Here is a 6,647-nt window from a genome sequence, read left to right as displayed (position 1 = left end):
TTTTCTCTTTCTCCACACCATATTCTACCTACCCTAACTTCCCTACCACATTGCACTATGATACATCATTACGGAGAATGCCACCCTTTAACACTGCCTATCCACAAGTGAGAACTTCTTTTCACCTTGGGACGGCGGTGATGGGTATCCCCCCGAACACTCACCTCAACTATTGGCCATTCAAACGCAAGGATTTCCATCTCTCTCTCTCTCCACATCATATTCTACCTACCCTCACTTCCCTACCACTTTGCACCATGGTAAATCATTAGGGAAAATGCCACCCTTTAACACAATGCCTTGCCACTTTAGGACCTCGCCATTGTGGAAAATCAGAGTGGAAGTAAAGATTGAAGTGTGCACAAGAGAAAGAGAAGAGCTCACAAGTACAAGAACAAGTCTTGCTTATTCAGTTGCTCAAGAAAGTACAACTTGAGTCACTCTCACTCATCAGTTGATGTAGACCCATGGGTTGTTTATATAGCCCCAAAAGGCTAGGGTTAGGGTTTCCCCTTCCCCTCAGGACCATTCACACTCAACTACCCTTTTGCCCTCCAGTATAAGGAGAGCTCACATGCTTACACTCTCAACACCCCCCCTCAATGCCAAGTGGCATTGGATAAAGCATGACAGGATTCCCCCCCTTAATCCACAATGAGATGCCTTTATAAATCAGGCTACAAAAGATGGTTATAGGTGGAGAGTTTACAAGACTCGAAAGAGTCGATCTTTAGTGGATTGGGAGGCAAAGTTAGTCTCCAATTCCTAAGGTGGTTCTGGAACACTGGGACATTTACTGGTGATATGCCCAGTCTTTTTGCATTCATTGCACTTCATTTTTTCTGGGTACTTCTTCCAACAATTAGTTACAATATGCCCTTTTTTATGACAAAAAGAGCACTTTGTAGAAATTGTATCGACTAACACTTGCTCACGGAAAGTATATGCTGAAGTGCCTTCGTTATGGCTCCTCTTCTCTTCATCCAGACATGATTGGATGGTACTTGCAAAGTTGACTTAGGGATATTGGTAAGGGTAGTAACAAGGGTTGGAAAGACCTTCTTCCCTCTAGCACCATAGAGCCTTTCAAGCTTATCCCATTTCTCCTTGGCAGTGGAGAGTTGGTCAATATGATGAATTAGGGATTCATCCAAATGAAGTATGATGATGGCCTGAGCTCTTTCATCGTTTTCTACATCAAGGGGATTTGATGGATCAATAACTTTGGTCCCTTTTATGAATGGCCAGTAGCCCCATTCCATCGTTTTATATTTCACCAGGACTTGCCAGGGATGGAAATTTTTTCCAATAAACTTGCGGATTTGAGGCCTTACATCTGCATAAGCCATGGCCATAATAGGGAGGTCTTACCTATCGCCCTAGGCAATGGCAATATCTAGTCCTTTATAGATGGCCAAGTACGAACCAACTAACAGAATTGATGGCCTTACAAATGATAACCAACTTTAAAACTGTAAGGATGAAAAAGGTTGGAAATCATACATATGTAGTATCTCAAGGTAAGATTTTGGTGGTCCTTTCCTTCGGACAACCCTTGATTTAAGTTTTACTATTTTCCTAGATTTCAATGAGGTGAACTTTGATTGGACTTCTGGCTCCTCCCCACCTTGTGGTTTACTGTACGAAGATTTGGTTGAGCAAGGTCGATTAATGACTTCGACACTTGGCGAAGAGTCCAAGGAGATTTCAATCACATTAATATTCATGTTTCGGCATAAGGTAGTGGCACTAATGTCACTAAATGCCTTTTCAGTGCTTAGAAGCACTCATCTCAAGATGGAGATGTTTAGGTATTTACCTTGCCAAGCTTGGTGAGATACTTGACTAATTACCGGTGTTGAGAGCAGGCTTCTCGGTGAGCTTATGATGTCCTCCGAGTATTGAAGCTATTCAGAAATCAGAAATACACTTTATAGCATGTGCTTCAGTGACTAAAATGAAATTTTAATGATTCCCAAATTGAAAAAAGTGAAAAATAGAAAGCTTCAAGCTTCTTGGCTATGTTTGCTAGAAAACCCACAATTAGGGTTTTGGTCACAGCAAACAGTAGGAGAGGAATTAGGACAAACCCTCTTAGGTGAAGATGGTCCACTATAGGGGCTACAACAGCCCTATGATAGCCAGGAAGATTGCGCCACCTGCAAATCATGCCATGCTCTAGAACTTCACACTGCCCAAACTACACCGTTTTCTCGGAACTAAGCAATGCTGCCCTCCACGTCGCCTAATCCCCGCGTTTAACGCGCCACACTGAAGCACTCTGAGCTAGGAAGAAGATCTCCAGAAGGAATCAGAAGTTGAAATGCTCTCCTTTACTCTCCCCAAGTCCTTCAACAGAGATGGGTCTAGTTGGCTATGGTGGAAAAGAAGGTAAATGAGAAGGCAAAGGATCTTCTTATGCACTTTGGTATGTAAAGAGGCTAAGGGAAGCTGAAGGATCAAAGATGGTTCTGATACCATGTGGAAAATCAGAGTGGAAGCAAAGATTGAAGTGTGCACAAGAAGGAAATAAGAGCTCACAAGTACAAGAACAAGTCTTGCTTATTCAGTTGCCCATAAAAGTAAAACTTGGGTCACTCTCACTCATCAATTGATGTAGACCCATGGGCTGTTTATATAGCCCCAAAAGGGTAGGGCATAGAGACAGGGAATGCCCGTTCCGGCGCATAGGAATGGATTAATGCGTTCCAGGAGGTATGAGCCCAGGAAACGCTGGCGAAACGTTTCCTCCCATTCCCTGGCCGTTCCCTGTTTCGAACGGCCGTTCCAGCAAGGTAATTTTTAATTTTTTTTAAAAAATAGTCGCCGCAGCCCACTACTCCCGCCTGTCGCCCGCTACTCTCCCGCCTGCACCTGTCCACCTCCTGCATCTTGCACGTATCGCCCACCTGCATCTTGCACGTGTCGCCCGCCTGCATCTTGCATTTCATTAAAAATGCTTAAAATTGTATAAAAATAATAAGAAAATTTAAAAATCTCGAAAATTCCCAAAGATCCCATTTAAATTCCACACTTTCATTGCCATTTGTTTTTCCAATTAGACATAGTAAAAAATTTTAAGATATAAAATGTAAAAAATTTAAAATAAAATCATAAAAATATAAAATATTTTTTTTTAAAAAATACAGGCCGTGTTTTGTTATTTTCCTTATACTATCACTTTTAGATTGACTAGATTGCATTTTGATTTCATTCGTGGATGTGGTTGTTCCTTTTTAGTGTGCGCATTCAGATTAGGATGCATATACACATCTTGCAAGTATCAAAATTTTTAGTTTTTTTTGTGCATGACAAACCTATTTAATTCCTAAAATGAATCCAATTGATCACATTTTTCATGCACATTTGTAGCCAACACACCATTAACATATAATAAAATAAACCCATCGTTTGCATTGCACGTGCTTCATGCGACATCAAACACATGTGCATCATAATTTGTAATAAAAGGAATGTGCCGTCACTCATGCACATGCTAGCCAAAAAGTGCTACACACACGATAATTTCTAAGAATCAATTTGCAATTAGAGACCTTATGAGTTGGGATCACAGTCATGGGTTGTTGTGCTTAATGCACCACTCAATTTAATAAAGGTTGTAATTGATAATTAAGGAATGGTCATTTTCCTTTTTAAGGTTTATCACCTAATAAAACTTTCACCCATTGGTAATAAATTTCTTAAAATCCATCGTAAATTAAAGCTAAATCTACTCACTTCTTGATTATCATTAACTCAATGAATGTGCTATGTGGGAGTGTGGGGGTGATACAGTCTACTAGTCAATCTCTCGGTGTCGATATGGTCTGTTCAATCTTGGTTCAGCAGTGTCCATGTGTTGTTGTTTGTTTGGTTTTTGGTATTTTATTGATCACAAAATTGTAGTCAGGAGTACGTATGTATCTTTTGTTTTTTTTTTCTGCCTAATATGGGAATTAGGGTGTCTATGTGTTACATCTCATGAAGCTTTCGATTGCATGTGTGGCTAGGTCTCATGTCAAAATTTCAATAGGATGTGGTTTGTTTGGGGTGGTCACTGGTCTTGTGTATGAACTGATACTTTGTCAATCTCTTATCTACTTTTGTTCTACTATCTTGTAGATATTCTTTTTGTCTGTGTGGTGTGTATCTTGTTATCATCTGAATAGCACCTCAACCCATTCAATATGTTTCTCTAGTCTCTCACGATAATTCTCCACTATTGAAATCAGACTTTGTTATTAAGGTCATCCTTTCCAATTTTATGGCTCTTTCATTGCTGCTAATTCCAAATGATCCTACTCTCTAGTGTGATGAGTTCTTATCCTCTTATAGCAAACGGATTGGTTTAGTCAGAGATACCACTATTACAATGACGCCTAGAGGCTTGGGGAAGGCTTTGTCACTTCTTATCATAGAGAGGTTTTTCTAGCAGCTTGTTAGCTCTTAGCAAATAAGGATATTATCAAGGTATTGCAGAAACAAACCTGTACCATCCTGGGCCGTAAGAAAGTTCTCACCACCTCAAGTGTGTAGCAATGATCTCTAATCCATTTTGGAAGTTATTGTGTCAATTTCTTTAGCATAGGTTCATGCATGCCAATACTCCACTCAATTACTTGTCCAAGGATGTTCACTGCCTCTAGAATGATGCTTAAAGGAGTGGTCATTGATTGGAGTTCGTACCTTTGTACAAAACTAGATCAACATTTTTTCACCTAGGGGTAGCGTGACTAATGTCACCTATGGGTTGTATTTGTATACTTTTTTAGCATACTCTAGTGCTTCCAAAGAAATTTCACCACCTTCTAAAACTCTTCCAGTGGTTCCTCCTCCTACAGAATATCCTAAATCCATTCCAGAAGATAATGATTCTCCTCCTCTTTTGGTGATCCAAAGAAAGTTCTTAAAGTGTGGCTGAAATTGTTTCTCTTCTACTTTCTCTAGTATTAATCTCTACTACATCAAGAAGTGCTCTTCCTCTAGTATCAATTCCTTATCTACACCACCTAGTAGCATGAGATACCATTCCTTTTATGTGTAAGGATATTCAAAGCTCCATAGAGATATTAGTTAATGCTTGTATTCAATAGTTATATGTTTTTTATGAGGAGATGCAGCATTCCAAGGAGGAGTTATGCAAGGCCACTACATAGCTTGCCTCTACTAAAGAAACCCTATCTGATTTATTCAAACAAATGGACTAGCATACTAAATTGTTAGAAGCCTAGAAAGTGGAAATGTCATCTTTGCAAGCCCAATTAAGTGAAGCAAAAACTATGATACCTACTGTTATTGGAGATGCGAATAGATGAGATTTTCCAAGATTATTCATTCAAGGTGGTTGACTGTCCTGAAGTTTCTTGGCATCTAATGATAGATTTGATTTCCTTGAATTCTTGACATTAAAAGCCTCTATACATCTACAAAGTGCTAAGCAACTAAGGGAGGATCTATTAGCCCATATTTATACATAATCTATCCATACTTCAATCAACTCCCCATATTATTTCTCCTCTTCTTTTTCAACCTTAAATAGATCTCCAAATTTCTATTTTTACTCGTTGCTTATTCATCGTAGATCTCGTTGCTTGTTCATCGTAGATCGTGTTTTTTCACCCATCCTCCTTAACCTCTACTGTCTACTACACTCCTTTCTACGTTTCCAGCATATTTTGTAACTCCTTTCTTATTTGATTTTGTTAAATTTTCTAACTCTCCATCTTTAAGCCTTTCTTCTTTTTACAAATTTGTATATCTATCCCTTCATCCTTTAATGCTTATTCCTCTTCCTTCTTTCATATCCTTTATTTTTTATCCACCTTAGTTGTGTTGAGAATCAGCAATCACACTCACTAAATAGCCTCTTTGTATGGAGCTTCAGGGCCAAGGACATGCAGGCTAACCTATCCCATATGCACAATGGTACCTACTCCAGTTTCCTACTTTCCTATAAAGCATTGTACTTGCTTCCTTTTCTTAATGCAATGATAGTACTCTTTTCTTTTCAGTGAAGTGTCAATGTCATTGTCCACATACACAAGATTGTGTTTATGAGTCCAAGTCTCAATCTTGGAACCTAATTCACTTGTGTAACAAATAGTGTCTTTATCTTCTTCATCATGAGTCCACACTTCTCCTTTCATCCACCATAACTCACTGCCATGCTCTAGATCCCGCATTTCTCACATGGTATCAGAGCTCAGCTGAGCATGGCTTAGCTCTTTTCTGCTCTCTCTCAGTTGCTCTTCAACTCTGGTCACCACAGTTCCAGCCCATGACTTCATCTCTCAACTCTACCTTCACTTGAGCTTTCATGGCAGCCATAGCCAGCATCACCCTGTCAGCTTGAAGCTCTTATATCTCACTCTACAGGTCAAATCTCCTGGAGCTTCTTTCTAGGAAATTGTTTCCCTGCTTCCAAAGCTTCTTCTTGACACATCAATCACTGACTTTGGGCAAGCATAGCTTCAGCATTGTGAAAATTCTCAATCTCTGCTCTGTGTCTTCCATAGCCAGACATGACCTACCTCACTTGGAGCTTCCATAACTCCTCAACCATGCCACTTCAGCTCTTGGTTTCTTCTAGGGGATTGTTCTCCTACTCAAGGAGCTTCACCCTGGCACATCAATCGACCACATTGCTG

Source organism: Lygodium microphyllum, chromosome 9, assembly GCF_053477565.2.
Source record: "Lygodium microphyllum isolate KBCC chromosome 9, Lygodium_microphyllum_v1.1.10, whole genome shotgun sequence".
Classification (NCBI taxonomy): Eukaryota; Viridiplantae; Streptophyta; class Polypodiopsida; order Schizaeales; family Lygodiaceae; genus Lygodium; species Lygodium microphyllum.
Note: the sequence above shows the minus strand (reverse complement) of the source record.